At 36.9% G+C, this 17,737-nt stretch overlaps 1 protein-coding gene across 2 annotated transcripts in view; it reads left to right on the top strand.

Annotated features, from left to right (window-relative positions):
- The first annotated feature begins 552 nt into the window (after positions 1–552).
- LOC106094127 (adenylate cyclase type 9) overlaps positions 553–17,737 on the top strand; it is a 364,714-nt gene continuing 347,529 nt past the window's right edge. For both annotated transcript variants that reach the window (XM_059367980.1, XM_059367976.1), the window contains exon 1: positions 553–697. The gene's annotated coding sequence lies outside the window, so the exon portion shown is untranslated. The remainder of the gene's footprint in view (positions 698–17,737) is intronic.

Below are 17,737 nucleotides of genomic sequence, written 5' to 3'. Positions count from 1 at the left end.
ATTTTAGCTGCATTAATGTACACTAAAATGCCAAATGTTTTCTAAAAATATCGAGTAATTAGTAACTATGAGATTTTGTGCCGCTGGCATGTGTTTATAATAAATTAGATTTTAATTATTAAGGGAGAGGCAAAATGTGGAATATTTTAAAAACAATTTACCAACCGAACCGAAAAGCCAAGTAAAGCGTCCACCTCAGCAATTTCAAAAGAAAAAAACCTAAAAATAATCATAATAAAATAACCCATAAATTTAATCGATGCCTAAATAATTGAATTAATTATTTTTCATTTTTGCCTTGCTTTTTTCTCTTTTCTTTTAGAAATCAGACCAAATGATTTTATGGCGGCCATTAAGCAAACCACAAATTCCATGCAGAGAAAATTAATTAAATGGAAAAATAAATTCTAAAATTTAATGAGTGCAAAAGAAAAAAAAATTAAATATAAAAATAAATTAAAATTCCATATAATACAAAAAAAAGCAACTCCAGTGCAAAAAAAATTGTGAAAATTTTTTCAAATGGAAAAAAAAACAAATTTTGTTTGCGGTAATCGGCATTAAACAATCAAAGAAAAAGTTTTATTTGCAACATTAAGGAAACTTTTGCGCCTTCCTGGCTTACTTCGTTTGAGCTTTCTCTCTACCTCCCACTCCCACTTCCATCGCATCAACCATAAAAAAGGAAAATAAAATGGTAAGTGTGTCAAGAGTTCATTTGCCTTTTTGTTGTTTGTATAGCAACGTATATAGGTGAACACTCACTTACTTACGAAGTCAGTATGTTGGTGTATTTATGTTTATTAGTTGGTACCAAAAACAAGAAAAGAATTTTTGTTTTATAAAAAAAGGAGATTTTTGCCAATTTTATATACCCACCACCATAAAATGGGTGGCACACTAATCTAGTCATTCCCTTTGTAACTCCTAGAAACATTAATCTCAGACCCTATAAAGCATATATATTATTGGTCTTCTTGACATTCTGAATCGGTCTTCCAGACAAACGTACACAATCTATGAAAATTTTAAGAAAATCGGTTCAGCCAAGTAACATATAGTCATAATGGGTCTAATGGGGTTTTTGAGGGGTGGCGTGTGTCCCTATACTTCGATCTGATTTTGTATGCCAGATACGAAATCTACTCTAGAATATCTTTCATTTGAGCCCAATATTCAAATGAACATCCAATATGTCTGTTTTGGGGGAGTTTTTCGGGGTTGGGGCGGCTCGATGGGTACTAGACTCAAATTTTATGTACCATATTCGTATTCTACTCTTCAATACTTTTCATTTGATACCTATATTGTCCCGATCGGTTAACTTTAGATTTTGGGTTGTGTTCTTGACATAAGGGGGAGGGTCCGTCCCCCGTCCGATATCGAAAAATTGTAAAGCCTATGTTTCCTTCCAGACCAACTTACACAGTATGCGAAAATTTCGAGAAAATCGGTTCTGCCGTTTTTCAGTCTATACGGAACAAACAAACCGAGTCCTATATATCCGTGATTGGCTAATGTGCCCATTTTGGGCTTTTTTGTGGGGGTATATACTTCGACATAATTTTGTGTGCCAAATTCGTTATCTACTCCCGCATACTTATCATTTGATACCCTTATTGTCCTAATGGGTCTACCTTTAATTTTGGGTGGTGTTTTTGGGGTAACGGTGGAGGGTCTGCCCCCTTCCTTTATCAACAAATTACAAAGCCGATTCCTACTTGCTGACCATATTCGTAATCTACTCCCGAATACCTTTCATTTGAGTCCCATATAGCCATGATTATCAAATAAACCCATTTTAAGGGGTTTTAGGGCTGGGGCGGTGCCCCAGGTACTTGGACCCAACTTTTATTATGAAATTCGTACTCTACTTTTAAATACCTATCATTTGAATCCCATTATGCCCCGATCGGTCCACTTTTATTTTTGGATAGTACTTTTGGGATGAGGGTAGGGTCCGCCCCCCTCCCGATATCAATAAATTATATAGCCTATGTTTCCTTTCTGACCACCCTACACAATCTGTGAAAATTTCAAGGTTATCGGTTCAGCCGTTTTTGCGTCTATACGCATAGAGTCAAAAACGGCTGAACCGATTACCTCGAAAATTTCACAGATTGTGTAGGTTGGTCTGGAAGGTAACATAGGCTTTATAATTTTTTGATATCGGGAGGGGGGCGGACCCTACCCTTATCCCAAAAGTACTATCCAAAAATAAAAGTGGACCGATTGGGACAATATGGGATTCAAATTAAAGGTATTCAAGAGTAGAGTACGAATTTCATAATAAAAGCTGGGTCCAAGAAACTGGAGAGCCACCTCTTCCCCAAAACCCCTTAAAATAGGTTTATTTGACGATCATGACAATATGGGACTTAAATGAAAGGTATTCGGGAGTAGATTACGAATGTGGTGAGGAAGTAGGAATAGGCTTTATCATTTATTGATAACGGAAGGGGGCGGATCCTCCACCGTAACCCCAAAAACACCACACAAAATCAAAAGTGGACCGATGAAGACAATATGGGTATCAAATGAAAAGTATGCGGGAGTAGATAGCGAATATGGCATACAAATTCGTGTCCAAGTATTGGGGGTCACCCCACCCCCACAAAAACGGCCAAAATGGGCACATCAGCCTATCACGGATATATGGTACTCGGTTTGTTCGTTCCGTATAGACTGAAAAACGGCAGAACCGATTTTCTCGAAATTTTCGCATATTGTGTAGGTTGGTCTGGAAGGCTATATTTTAGGCTATATTTTTTCGGTATCGAAAGGGGGACGGACCCTGCCCCCTACACCAAAAACACAACCCAAAATCAAAAGTGAAGCGATCGGGACAATTTAGGTATCAAATGAAAGGTATTGGAGACCAGAAAACGAATATGAAATTAAAATTTGCGTCAAAGTACCCAGCGGACATAATTTGGCATAAGGTGTTCTGTTATGACTTTTAACAAAAATGTGCTAAGTATGGTTTAAATCGGTACATTACCTAATATATAGCTGCCATATAAACCGAACATGGATCTTGATTTCTTGTGCCGCTAGAGGGCGCAATTTTTATCAGATTTAGCTGAAATTTTGCATAAGGTGTTTTGTTTTGATTTCCAACAAATATGCTAAGTATGATTCAAATCGGTCCATAACTTGATGTTGCTGCCATATAAACCGAACTTGGATCTTAATTTCTTGAGCCACTAGAGGGCGCAATTCTTACCAGATTTGGCTGAAAATTTGCATAAAGTGCTTTGTTTTGATTTCCAACAAATATGCTAAGTATGATTCAAATCGGCCTATAACCTGACATGGCTGCCATAAAAACCGATCTTGGATCTTATTTTCTTGAGCCACTAGAGGGCGCAATTCTTATCCGATTTGCCTGAAATTTTGTATTAAGTGTTTTGTTATGACTTCCAACACCTGTGCTGAGTGTGGTTTAAATCGGTCTACAATCTGATATAGCTGCCATAAAAACCGATCTTGACTTCTTGAACCACTAGAGGGCGCAATTATCATCCGATTTGGCTGATTGTTTGAAGTCATAAAACAACTGTGCTAAGTATGGTTCAAATCGATACATAAACTGATATAGTTGCCATATAAACCTAACTTGGATCTTGAGCCACTAGAAGGCACAATTCTCATGCGGTTTGAATGAAATTTTGCATGACGAGTTTTGCTATGACTTTCAACAACTGTGCTAAGTATGGTTTAAACCTAATATAGCTGTCATAAAAACCCATATGGGATCTTGACTTCTTAGGCCTCTAGAGGTTGCAATTTCCATCCGATTTGGTTGAAGTATTTTGCACGACGTGTTCCATTATGACTTCCAACAACTGTGCCAAATATGGTTCAAGTCGGTCCATAATCTGATATAGCTGATATATAAACTGATCTTGGATGTTGACTGCTTGAGCCGCTAGAGGGCGCAATTCTTATCCGATTTGGCTGAAATTTTGCTTGAAGTGTTTTGTTAAGACTTCTAACAACTCTGCAAAATATGGTTTAAGTCGGTCCACAACCTGATATTGCTGCCATATTAACCACTCTGGGATCTTGACTTCTTGAGCCTCCAGAGGGCGCAGTTATTATCCGATTTGGCTGAACTTTTATACAACAGCTTCTCCTATGATTTTCAATATACGCATCAAATATGGTCCGAATCGATCTACAGCCCGATATAGCTCCCATATAAACCGATCTCTCTATTTTACTTCTTGAGCCCCTAAATGGCGCAATTCTTAGCCGAATTGGCTGAAATTTTACACAATGGCTTTTACTATGGTGTCCAACATTCAAATCGGACCATAACTTGTTACAGCTCCAATATGATAGCAATTTTTTTCTTTTATTCTTTGTTTGCCTCAAAAGAAATATCGGGAAAAGAACTCGACAAATGGAATCTATGGTGGGCGGTGTATAAGATTCGGCCCGGCCGAACGCTTTTTCTTGTTTGATTTTGTATAACAGTGTGATCTAAAGCTAAAATGTTCCACTAAAATCTTGAAAACTTTAAGTAAATTACTATTGGGTTGCCCAAAAAGTAATTGCGGATTTTTCGTTGTCGGTCGGCGTTGACAATTTTTTTTACAGCTTGTGACTCTGCAATTGCATTCTTTCTTCTGTCAGCTATCAGCTGCTACTTTTAGCTTGCTTTAGAAAAAAAAAGTGTTTTATTAAAAATTTCATTTACTTTCTTTTAAAAAATCCGCAATTACTTTTTGGGCAACCCAAATAATCTAGAATTTTATAGAAAATACTGAAATTTTTCTGTTCAGTTTTTAAAAGTATTTTGTTTTAAGCCTCGTTTGTGTTTTTGTTCACCCTATTGTACAATCATGCATGCAAATTTGTATGTATTTTTGTATATACATGCCTAAACTTCAAGAATGAAAGTTTTACAACTCACATTCTGTGTATCTTTTTCAGATATTGGCTTGTTTGCATTTGCTGTTAAAAAATGTTTTTTTTTTTTATTTCTTTCTGTTTTTTTTTTTGCCTTATCGCCAATACGTTACGATTTCGCTGGTATAGTGAAGGTCACATGACCCCCATATTCCAAAATGAATTGCTTTTCAATATGTTTGCAAAAAATATATGCATAGGTACATTTATTTCGTACATGTAGATACATGTGAATGAAACAACCATTTTTTTAGGTAACTAAGACCTACAAAACCCAATTTCCGTTATTTCGCACGCAAATATGTATTTTCTAAGTCTTAAAGTTTTAGCTTCAATGTTAGTTCGGTTGAAATCTTTTGCCTACATGAGTGCATTTTTTAATGCTAAAATACATAGAAAAACCAAATTTTTTGTTTTTGAACTTTAAAAAGTTTATGACGCATTTGATTCAAGCCCGGACAAATCCCAAAACCCCATCTTCGTTTACTCAACAAAGATTTCGAATTACGCTTTAATATTGTTTTTCATCTTCCCTATTGTCCTCAAACAACATTCTCTGCGTCTTACAAACTCTGAACATCATATCTGATCTTGTGACAAAATTTATTAAATAAATATTTAATTTTATTTTTAACGCTTCAATAATCATTCTTCCATAATTAAAGTGGTGGTGTATATTCCGTTGTAAGGCTTGCAGCCAATATTAATGGTCACATATTTATCATTTTTATCCACGAAATGGTTGCGGGAATACACACCAATGAACTCATTGTGATGGGGTATATAAATACAATGTATGCACATGAATAAACACACGAGTACATATTTGCTTAGACATATTTAATAATTTACGTTTTAAATTTTTTACGTTAGTATGTGGCGGTTCTGATTTTCAGAAAAAGATGAACAAATTGCAACATAATGAAACAACCCTCCACCGTACGTCATTCCTTTTGTAACTTACTTTACTTTAATTGGCCATTACAGAAAATCTATTCTTCTAGCCGAACCTAGAATAGATATTCAAGCGCCTCGATCTTCTGCGTTTCTTCTCCAATTTCTGACACCCAGTTTCGACATGTATTTCACCACTTGATCTCTACATCGAAGTTTTAGTCGTCCCGGTTTGCGTATATCACCGTGATTGCCATCGAAAGACTACTTTGCTGGAGCTTCTTCGTCCATTTTGACAACATGAATGTTGTACAACGAAAATGTTGTATTTTGATTCGTTTAACTGCTATCGTCGCACAGTGGCGCAATTTGACTTTTTTCGTGGCAAAAATAAAATCCTTCGAATCCAACTGAATGGTTTAAACGGCGTATGAAAGAAAATTGTGCAATTGGGCAATGAAATGCATGTTTGAAAAGAGTGCTACGCCTTATAGTTGCTTAGTTTGAGAAACAACGGCAAATAAGTGGATTAAAATAAAAATATTTGTAAAATTTTCGTTTTTCTTTAAGCTTTAATGTCTTAAAATTATTAACTAAAAACAATTAAAAGCGTGCTAAGTTCGGCCGGGCCGAATCTTATATACCCTCCACCATGGATCATATTTGTCGAGTTCTTTCCTGGTATCTCTTTTTAGATAAACAAAGGATAAAAAAAAATAATTGCTTTGTACAAAATTTCAGCCAAATCAGATAAGTGTTGCGTCCTCTAGCGGCTCAAGAAGTCAAGATCCCAGATCGGTTTATATGGCGGCTATATCAGGTTATAGACCGATTTGGACCATTGTTAAAACAGTTGCTGAAAGTCATAATAAAACATCTCATGAAAATGTTCAGCCAAATCGGATAAGTATAGCGCCCTCTAGCGGCTCAAGAAGTCAAGACCCCAGATCGGTTCATATGGCAGCTATATCAGTTATGGACCGATTTCAACCATACATACACAGTTGTTGGAAGTCATAACAAAACACCTCATGTAAATTTTCAGCCAAATCGGATAAGAATTGCGTCCTCCAGTGGCTCAAGAAGTCAAGACCCCAGATCGGTTTATATGGCAGCTATATCAAAACATGGACCGATATAGCCCATTTACAATCCCAACCAACCTACACTAATAAGAAGTATTTGTGCAAAATTTCAAGCGGCTAGCTTCCCTCCTTCGATAGTTAACGTGCTTTCGACAGACAGACGGACGGACGGACAGACGGACTAACAGACGGACTGACATGGCTAGTTCGACTTAAAATATCATAACGATCAAGAATATATATACTTTATGGGGTCTTAGACGAATATTTCGAGGTATTACAAACAGAATGACGAAATAAGTATGCCCCCATCCTATGGTGGAGGGTGAAAAAATGAAAAAAAAAAAAAATTTAAACAAAAATTGTTTTCAACTTTCTATTAAATTTTCATCAGAATTCGTTTATGAATCTTTGTCTAAAAGTCTAATCATTTCTAAACTATAATTATACTAACCACCTTAGGATGGGGTTATACTAATCTAGTCATTCCGTTTTTAGCACCTTGAAATATTGATCTAGGACCCCATAAAGTATATATTGGGTTGCCCAAAAAGTAATTGCGGATTTTTTTAAAAGAAAGTAAATGCATTTATAGTAAAGCTTAGAATGAACTTTAATCAAATATACTTTTTTTAGACTTTTTTTCTAAAGCAAGCTAAAAGTAACAGCTAATAACTGACAGAAGAAAGAATGCAATTACAGAGTCTCACAAGCTGTGAAAAAATTTGTCAACGGCGACTATATGAAAAATCCGCAATTGCTTTGAAATTATGGCTTGAAATTTTGCCCAGATACTTAATATTAATGTAGGTTGTTGGGTAATGCAAATAGGCCATATCGGTTCAGATTTGGATATAGGTCCCACATAAACCGATTCCAAGATTTGACTTCTTGAGCCCCTGGAAGGCATAGTTTTTGTCCGATTTCGCTGAAATTGTACATGTAGTGTTCTGTTCTCACTTCCAATAACTGTGCCAAGTACAGTCCAAATCGCTCTATAACCTGATATAGCTCCCATATTAACCGATGTCCCGATTTAAATTCTTGAGCCGCTGGAAGCCGCAATTTTTATCCGATTTGGCTGAAATTTTTCATCTTGTGTTCTGTTATGACTATCAACAACTACAGTCCAAGCAGAATCCATGGTGTAGGGTTTCTAAGATTCGGCCCGCCGATCTTGGCACGCTTTTACTTGTTTAAAGCTTCAATGTTTTAAAATTATTAACTAAAAAATGAAAAAAGAAATTAAAGAAACAATTTTTAACTTTCTATTAAATTTTCATCAGAATTCGTATATAAATTTTTGTCTAAAAGACTTTTCATTTCTAAACTATATTTTTTTTCGTAACTTCATACGCCGCTTTGAAGAAATAAGTGGATCGGAAGATGGTGCCAAAATGTTGTATAGGTCATTCATTTTGCCTCATCCGTGATGCTTCATACGTATTCTGTAATCTACATTTTTTATAGAATTTGTTAAGAGACTCCTGTGATTTTTCAGAAAGCTCTCCATTTGGCATCGACTGATAGTCAATTACAATACATCTTAGCCATGTGTGAATATTTTATATTGGGTTGCCTAAACAGTTATTGCGGATTTTTCATATAGTCGGCGTTGAAAAAATTTTTCACAGCTTGTGACTCTGTAATTGCAATCTTTCTTCTGCCAGTTATCAGCTGTTACTTTTAGCTTGCTTTAGAAAAGAAGTGTAAAAAGTATATTTGATTAAAGTTCATTCTAAGTTTTATTAAAAATGCATTTACTTTCTTTAAAAAAATCCGCAATTACTTTTTGGGCAACTTTTTGGATCAATCTCTTTTGTGGATACTTTTCCGCTAAAAGTGTTGCAGTCTTTTAATGCATATTCTACATATTTTGTAGAGTTGATGCTTTCCTTGCAGTTAAATTTTTTTTACGATTTGATTTCCATTTCCAGTCATACTAGTAACGGCCTCATCATTTTCAAAAAATCACCCAGAAGTGTTTCCATTGATTTTCCGTATCCGTACTTGGGATAGCTAACTTTTAGTTCGAGTTGTTTAAAAAAAATCATGCTGTATTTGCTTCTTTCTGATATTTTCCATATCCTTTGTTGATGTATTTTCACCGAAGTTTTCTTCCTTTTGTGGTAGGGTATACGCCAATTTTAACAAGAACTCCATGCACCGCATCCTCGCATGCCAAGGAGACATTCCATATTCGTAGCTGTTTGCAGAATAGTTCAAATTACCGAAGATCTTCGGACTCTTTTTATAAATTGGACATCCTCCTTAGGCAAACAAAGGATAAAAGAAAAGAATTGTTCTGGTATTGGAGCTATATCATGTTGTCTTCCAATTCAACATGATATATTGAATTGAATGCTGGAGACCATAATAGAAGTCATTGTGTAAAATGTCAGCCAATTCGAATAAGAATTGCGCCATTTAGGGGCCCAAGAAGTAAAATAGGGAGTTCGGTTTATATGGGAGCTGTATCAGGCTATAGATCGAGTCAAACCACATTCGACACGTAAATTGAATCGACATATAATTACGCCCTCAGTCAAGATTCAAGTTAAGTTTATATGGCAGCTATATCATGTTATGCACCAATTTGAGGCATATCTAGCACAGTTGTTGGAAGTAACAACGAAATACGTCATGCCGAAGTTCAGCCAAATCGAATAGGAATTGCGCCCTCTAGAGGCTCAAGAAATCAAGACCCCAGATCGATTTATATGGCAGTTATATCAGGTTATATACCGAATTGAACCAAACTTAGCATAGTTGTTGTAATTTATAACAAAACACGTCACGCCAAATTTCATCCAAATCGTATAGGAATTGCGCCCTCTAGAGGCTCATGATGTCAAGACTCCACATAGGTTTATATGGCAGCTATATCAGAATGTGGACTGATTTCGACCATACTTAGCACAGTTGTTGGAACTGAGAACAAAACTCGTCGTGCAAAATTTGAGCCCAATCGGATACGAATTGGGCCCTCTAGTGGTACAAGAAATCATGATTCAAGATCGGTTTATATGACAGCTATATCAGGTTACGGACCGATTTGAACCATACTAAGCACAGTTGTTGAAAGTCATAGCAAAACATCTCATTCAAAGTTTGAGTCAAATCGGATAAGAATTGCGTCCTCTAGCGGCTCAAGAAGTCAAGATCCAAGATCGATTTATATGGCGGCTATATCAAAACATGGGCCGATATGGTCAGTGCAGTGTCAGATCGTACTTTTCTCGCCACACTAAGCCGTGTGTGAACCTTTGCTGCAACAAGGTAATGATGCGAATCGATGTTGGCCCCAGGTTGTAACACATCGCCATATTGATCTGAGACCCTACAAAGTATATACATTCTTGATCGTCTTTAGCTATGTCAGTCTGTTAAAAGCACCCAAACTTTCTTAGGTATAAAGCTAGTTGCTTGAAATTTTCACAAATACTTCCTATTGGTGGGTTGCGATTGTAAATGGGCCATATCGGTCCATATATCAAGACATACAACCGATCTTGGATCTTGACTTCTTGCGCCCTCTACAAACTTGTAGAGGGCGCATTTTTTTTGAGTTGTGTTGTGATCGGAGGCCACCGTGGCGCAGAGATTAGCATGTTCGCCTATGACTCTGAATTCTTGGGTTCGAATCCTGGCGAGAACATAAGGCAAAAATTTTCAGCGGTGTTTATCCCCTCCAAATGCTGGCGACATTTGTGAGGTATTTGCCATGTAAAAACTTCTTCTCAAAGAGGTGTCGCTCTGCGGCATGCCGTCCAGACTCTCCTATCAAAAGGAGGCCCCTTATCATTGAGCTTTTACTTGAATCGGACAGTACTCCGTGATATGTGAGAATTTTGCCCCTGTTCCTTAATGGAGTGCAAATTTGTATTTTGTGTTTCTATCACTTCCTACAACTGTGCTAAGTAGGGCTCAAATCGATTCATAACCTGATATAGCTGCTATATGAACCGATCTCGGATCTTGACCTTATGAGTGTCTAGAGGGCGCTATTATTATCCGATTTGACGAAAACTTTGCTTGAAGTATTTTGTTTCCAACCATTATGCTAAGATCGGTCCAGTTTTGGATACAACTGCCCTATAGACCGATCTCTCGATTTTAGGTCTTCGGCCCATAAAAGGCGCATTCTTTGTTCGATTTCGCTGAAATTTGGGACAGTGGGTTGTGTTAGGCCCTTCGAAATCCTTATTGAAGATAGCCTAGATCGATCCTAATTTGGGTATAGCTGCCATATGGACCGATCTCCCGATTTAAGGTCTTTGGCCCATAAAAAGCGTATTTTTTGTCCGATTTCGCTTAAATTTGGGACAGTGAGTTGTATTAGGCCATTCGATATCCTTCTTGAAGATGGCCCAGATCGGTTCAGATAAGAATATAGTTGCCTGATAGACCGATCTCTCGATTTAAGGTCTTGGGCCCATAAAAAGCGTATTTTTTATCCGATTTCGCTGAAATTTGGGACAGTGAGTTGTGTTTGACCCCTTGACATTCCTTTGAAGGTGGCCCAGATCTGTCCAGATTAGGATATAGCTGCCTTATAGACCGATCTCTCGATTTAAGGTCTTGGGCCCATAAAAAGCGTATTTTTTGTCCGATTTCGCTGAAATTTGGGACAGTGAGTTGTGTTAGGCCCCTTGATATCCCTTTGAAGATGGCCTAGATCGATCCTAATTTGGGTATAGCTGCCATATAGACCGATCTCTCGATTTAAGGTCTTTGGCCCATAAAAAGCGTATTTTTTGTCCAATTTCTCTTAAATTTAGGACAGTGAGTTGTATTAGGCCACTTGATATCCTTCTAGAAGATGGCCCAGATCGTTCCATATAGAACGATCTCTCCATTCAAGATCTTGGCTCCATGAAAGTCGCATTTATTGCCCGATTTCGCTGAAATTTATGACAGTGAGTTGTGTTAGGCCCCTTGATATCTCTTTGAAGGCGGACCAGACCGGTCCAGATTAGGATATAGCTGTCATATACACCCATCTCTCGTTTTATGGTCTTGGGCCTATAAAAGGCGTATTTATTATCCGATTTCGCTGAAAGGCGGCCCAGACCGATCCAGATTAGGATATAGCTGTCATATACACCCATCTTTCGATGTATGGTCTTGGGCCTATAAAAGGCGTATTTATTATCCGATTTCGCTGAAATTTTACACATATTAGGCTTTTTGACATCCGTGTCCAATATGATTCAGATCGGTTTATACCGATCGGTCTTTGGATATAGCTGCCAAAAAGACCAATGTTGAACCAAAATTGAACCCTGACTTGTATTTTCTAGGACACTCAATGTCCGTGCGGAATTTGGTGCAAATCGGACCATATTTCGATATAACTGCTATGGGTGCCTAAATAATGAATTTTTCACTGGACTACGGCAAAAGGTGGTGGATATCCTAAGTTCGGCCTGGCCGATTTTAATGGCTTTTTACATGATTTTCGAATTTTATATGCACCAAACTGTACCACAAAAATGCATTTTCACTCTGTCTACACAAAGAGAAAGTTTTTAGTTAAGACCTTGAACTTTTTTGTTTCCAATTTCTGTTTCATTGATAACTTTGTCTCCATTCTTTTTATGCCGCCAACTTATTGACTGAGAACATGTGTTAAAATGTCTACATGAGCATGGAACATGAATGCATGCGCGATTTTTTATTGCCCCACTCCAAGTGAAATATTCGAAATAACTTTTATATGGTCACGTAGTTTTCCCTATAGTGTGGCCAACAGAAAAAAATACATCCTATGGTCGTGGGTATAAAAACCCAAATCGGCAGCAGAAAAAACTTTGTTTTTATAATAAAAAAATGTATTAAAAAACTTACATTCTCATATATTGGGTTGCCCAAAAAGTAATTGCGGATTTTTTAAAAGAAAGTAAATGCATTTTTAATAAAACTTAGAATGAACTTTAATCAAATATACTATTTTAGACTATTTTTCTAAAGCAAGGTAAAAGTAACAGCTGATAACTGACAGAAGAAAGAATGAAATTACAGAGTCACAAGCTGTGAAAAAATTTATCAACGTCGACTATATGAAAAATCCGCAATTACTTCTTGGGCAACCCAATACATGCGTTCATTGCAATGAAAACGAGAAGCAAAATGAATCTTTATTCACAACTTATTAACAAAACAAAAATAAAATAGCGTTGGACGACAACAAAAAAAGCGAAAAACGCTCTCTAGCCAAAAAACTATTTGCTCATGTGCTGATAAAAAACAAACGCATTTGAGTCATGTGCGGTTTTGGGGGTATTGTCTCTTGACCACCAATGAATATAGATATCCAACAAGTCTGGATGTACGGGTTTCAATAACTGGCAAGAACAAGGGGGAAAAGGGAGACGAAACAAAAAAAAAAAACAATGAAAATAAAAGCAAAGCAAAGTTTTATCGATTTGCTGCACGTGCTGTGTATAAAGTGGCAATCCGATGCACAGCTCTGTGCATTCTCCTCAACAGCAGCAACCAAGGCGAGGGAACTACCAAAACGAATGAAAAAGCATTTCTACAGTTACAGAATAAATAAATTAGTCAACAAATGAGATACAAAATTTTATTGTTTAATGACATAGGGATTTTCTTATGGCTGCTCAGCATTGTAGCACTTTTATCGCATGAATATCATTTGCCACCTCACTTTTGCTGTTTTCTTTGTTGTTAAGATAAACAAGTGTGGAATTTGAGTGTCTTGCATGAAAGCGAGGGGGAATTTTGTTAAAGCTTTAAGAATAAGAAACAAAATTAAGAAGTTTTTCTAAAGACTTGACATCATACCTAATGTGGTTGAAAAGTCTTTTAATCAAAGACGAAACGCGTCCCCTAGTGGGTGGTAGGTGTGTGTTGCTATCTTTGCCTTTCCTTTTCCATTTGCATCTCTGATCATTGAGCTCTTCTCGAAAGAGAAACAAACAAAAATTGTAAATTTTAATGATTTTCGCCCAAAAACAGGCAAAAATCTTGGAAAATGAAAAGATTCGGCAGAGCCCGGCCGGGATTCAAACCTGGGCACACGGAGCAATAGTGAGAGCCGTTGCTGTTATCTAGCGTTCGAAGGCATCAATACAACTTCCAACAGATGCACAAAAATCATGTGCAGTACGGCGGAAGTGTAATTTGCCACAGAAACAAAGTCTGTCATTGCACAAAAATACATGCATTGGGAAAATGTACAGCTAATAGACAGGGTTGTCGAGCGTGGTTAATGTGCTAACCACGCGTTCTCGCTATTAATACGATTCAAATACAACATACCAACTCACGGCCCTTGAAGCCATCACACCTAATATGGTTGAAAAGTCTTCTAACCAAAGACGAAAAGCGTCCCATAGTGGTTGGTGTGTGTTGGTATCTTTGGCATTCCATTTGCATCTCTGATCATTTAGCTCTTCTCGTAAGAGAAACAAACAAAAATTGTAAAATTTAAAGATTTTCATCCAAACAGGCAAAAATCTTGAAAAATGAAAGGATTCGGCAGAGACCGGCCGGGATTTGAACCTGGGCACACGCAGCAACAGTGTGAGCCGTTGCCATTGTTTAGCGTTCGAAGGCATCAATACAAATTTAAACAGATGAACAAAAATCATGTAATTTGCCACAGAAACAAAGTCTGTCATTGCACAAAAATACATGCATTGGGAAAATGTACAGCTAATAGACAGGGTTGTCGAGCGTGATTTAATGTGGTAACCACGCGTTCTCGCTATTAATACGATTCAAATACAACATACCAACGCACGACCCTTGAAGCCATCACACCTAATATGGTTGAAAAGTCTTCTAACCAAAGACGAAAAGCGTCCCATAGTGGTTGGTGTGTGTTGGTATCTTTGGCATTCCTTTTCCATTGAGCTCCTCTCGAAAGACAAAAAACCAAGAATTGACAAAATTTAAAAAAATTCTGTTGAAATTTATTCTTACAAAACATTTTAAAGATCTCAAATTTTATCAAAAAATTTTATGAAAATAATATTAACACAACTTTTTTCACATCAATACAATTTCTTTTGGTGATTTTTCGAAAATATTCCAGCTCGAGATCATATTCAATGCTTTCTATTCAAAAAGCATAGCAAAGAACTTATAAAAATTAGCCAAGTGTGTGCTGCTGTCAAAACACTTTAACCGGCATGGTAGATCGTGATTTCTGATACACCATGTATCGTCATCAACACCTTTGTCAAATTAGTTAAGGTGCTCTACATACCCAACTACTATTGAGTATGGTGTAGAGCACGCTTTGGTTTTGAAAAAGGGCTCAATACGTCCTCCAACTCTTCTCAGGACTTGTTTTCCTCACCGTGCTAGTATAGGGCTCAGATTAAAAAAGATAGTGAAAGAAGGCGCAGCGGAGCGGGACCTGTCCAGCTAGTCTTATGTATAAAAATCAATTTGTGTTTGTTTGTTCCGTATAGACTCAAAAACGGCTGAACCGAAGGAAGGTCTGGAAGGAAACTTACGATGTATAATTTTTTGATATCGGAAGGGGGGCGGACCCTCCCCCTTACCCCAAAAACAAGACCCAAAATCAATAGTGGACCGATCGGGACAATATGGGTATCAAATGAAAGGTACTAGAGAATAGAATACGAATATGATATTAAAATTTGAATCTAAGTACCCATTGGGCCGCCCAAACCCCAAAACTCCCCCAAACAGACATATTGAACGTTCATGTCAATATGGGACTCAAATTAAAATTATTCGTTAAATATGGCATACAAAATTGGGTCTAAGCAATGGCAGGTCGCCACACCCCCAAATAGGCATATTAGCCGCCTATAGCTATATAGGACTCAAATGAAAGGTATTTCGGAGAAAATTACGAATATGACATTAAAATTGCATTCAAGTCTAGATGGCGCTTTTCCTACTACAATAAGGCAAATAGGGCTATTGACCCATTATGACAATGTGGGACTCAAAAGAAAGGTATTTAAGAGCAGAAAACGAATTTGATATCCAATTTTAGAGCCAAGTGCTACCACCGAAACCGAACTCCGACCATGGCATTATGGGGCTCAAATAGACGGTATTTGGGAGTAAAAACTAATTTTCGGGGAAAAGTGCCTGGGGGACCACCTCACCCCCGAAAACAACCCTAAATTGAACATCATGAGAATATCGGATTCAAATAAAGTCTTTTAAGAATGGAGTACATCTAACATTCAAACTTAAATGACCTTTAACCAACTGAGCGAATTTATAGAGCAATAAAGATCATGTGGGGTTCGGATATACATTTTATATAAGGTTTGTGGCCTTGTATTCACTTAATGCCTTTGTAATGAGAGAGCTAAAAGTTATGCCTTAGGTTTCTGTTGTAGCAATAGCAATGAATATGGGTTCATTGAGTCTTCATTGCCCTCATCACAAGTTCGAATTTACATGACAGGCTATTGAACCCAAATACAAAGTGCAGTAGGTTTTACGTTTTTCATAACACCACCAACAGTAGCCCCAATTGTTGCTCTTCATTGGGAAACCAAGTAAATCTTTGCAATGGAACCACTTTATCTACCAGCACCTCAAACTTCTCTATGCTATCTGCTAAACAATTCATGGGGGAGGGGTAGCATAATGACAACAAATAATCATAATCATGGGAACTTGTTTGAACATCCTCATCATTATTCCCATTGTCTTCTTCATTATCATGGTAAAATGTTTCAGCTTGATTTGTTTAAATTTGTATGCATTTCACATGTGACCATGTGTCGTTGTTTGTTATCTTCAAAGGGTGATGATAATCACCCTGTATCGTAAATAATTACGATGCGGCTAATTCTAGTAAAGACTTTCGATGGGTTGGGGGATAGTCATTGAAACCATTTTGGTCCCCTAACCACCATATGTGTAGCCATTAAAGTGACACTTCGAAGTGTTTCTATCAGAAAATCCATTAGGTTTTTGTTTTTGTGGTGAGTTAAACTTTGGTCATTGGCATTATCATTGTCATCATCACATCTGCTGATGTTTCACTGCAACTGACCATAAATAATCTGTTGTTGACACTTGCTTAAGACAATGATAAAATTGTCTGATATGGAAATATGGTTACTCTGTAAGTCATTTTGTTGTCTCTGTCAGTTACGAAGACAAACTACATGAGAGCTGATAAAAATTTGCAGAGTAAAATGGTGATGGCGATTAAATGCATCCAATGTCATGGTGATAAAGTTAAAAGAACAAAGAATTTTTTTTTTTTTTGTTTTAAAGTAAACTGAATCCATAAACTGTTATACTTTAACAACTATCAAAAACATCAATTTGTATTTTTTTCTTCAAATACAAATACATTTTTAGGAAATATACATATGAGATAGTGATTATTGGGTTGCCCAAGAAGTAATTGCGGATTTTTCATATAGTCGGCGTTGACAAATTTTTTCACAGCTTGAGACTCTGTAATTGCATTCTTTCTTCTGTCAGTTATCAGCTGTTACTTTTAGCTTGCTATAGAAAAAAAGTGTAAAAAAGTATATTTGATTAAAGTTCATTCTAAGTTTTATTAAAAATGCATTTACTATCTTTTAAAAAATCCGCAATTACTTTTTGGGCAACCCAATACATTTATTCAAACAGAAAAGTATTGACTGTCTTTAAAATAAACAAGTAAAAGCGTGCTAAGTTCGGCCGGGCCGAATCTTATATACCCTCCACCATGGATCGCATTTGTCGAATTCTTTTCCCGGCATCTCTTCTTAGGCAAAAAAAAGATATAAGAAAAGATTTGCTCTGCTATTAGAGCGATATCAAGATATGGTCCGGTTTGGACCGCAATTAAATTATATGATGCAGACCTGTGTAAA

The sequence above is a fragment of the Stomoxys calcitrans genome, chromosome 4, assembly GCF_963082655.1.
Source record: "Stomoxys calcitrans chromosome 4, idStoCalc2.1, whole genome shotgun sequence".
Lineage (NCBI taxonomy): Eukaryota > Metazoa > Arthropoda > Insecta > Diptera > Muscidae > Stomoxys > Stomoxys calcitrans.
This window is presented reverse-complemented; position numbering and strand designations above follow the sequence as displayed.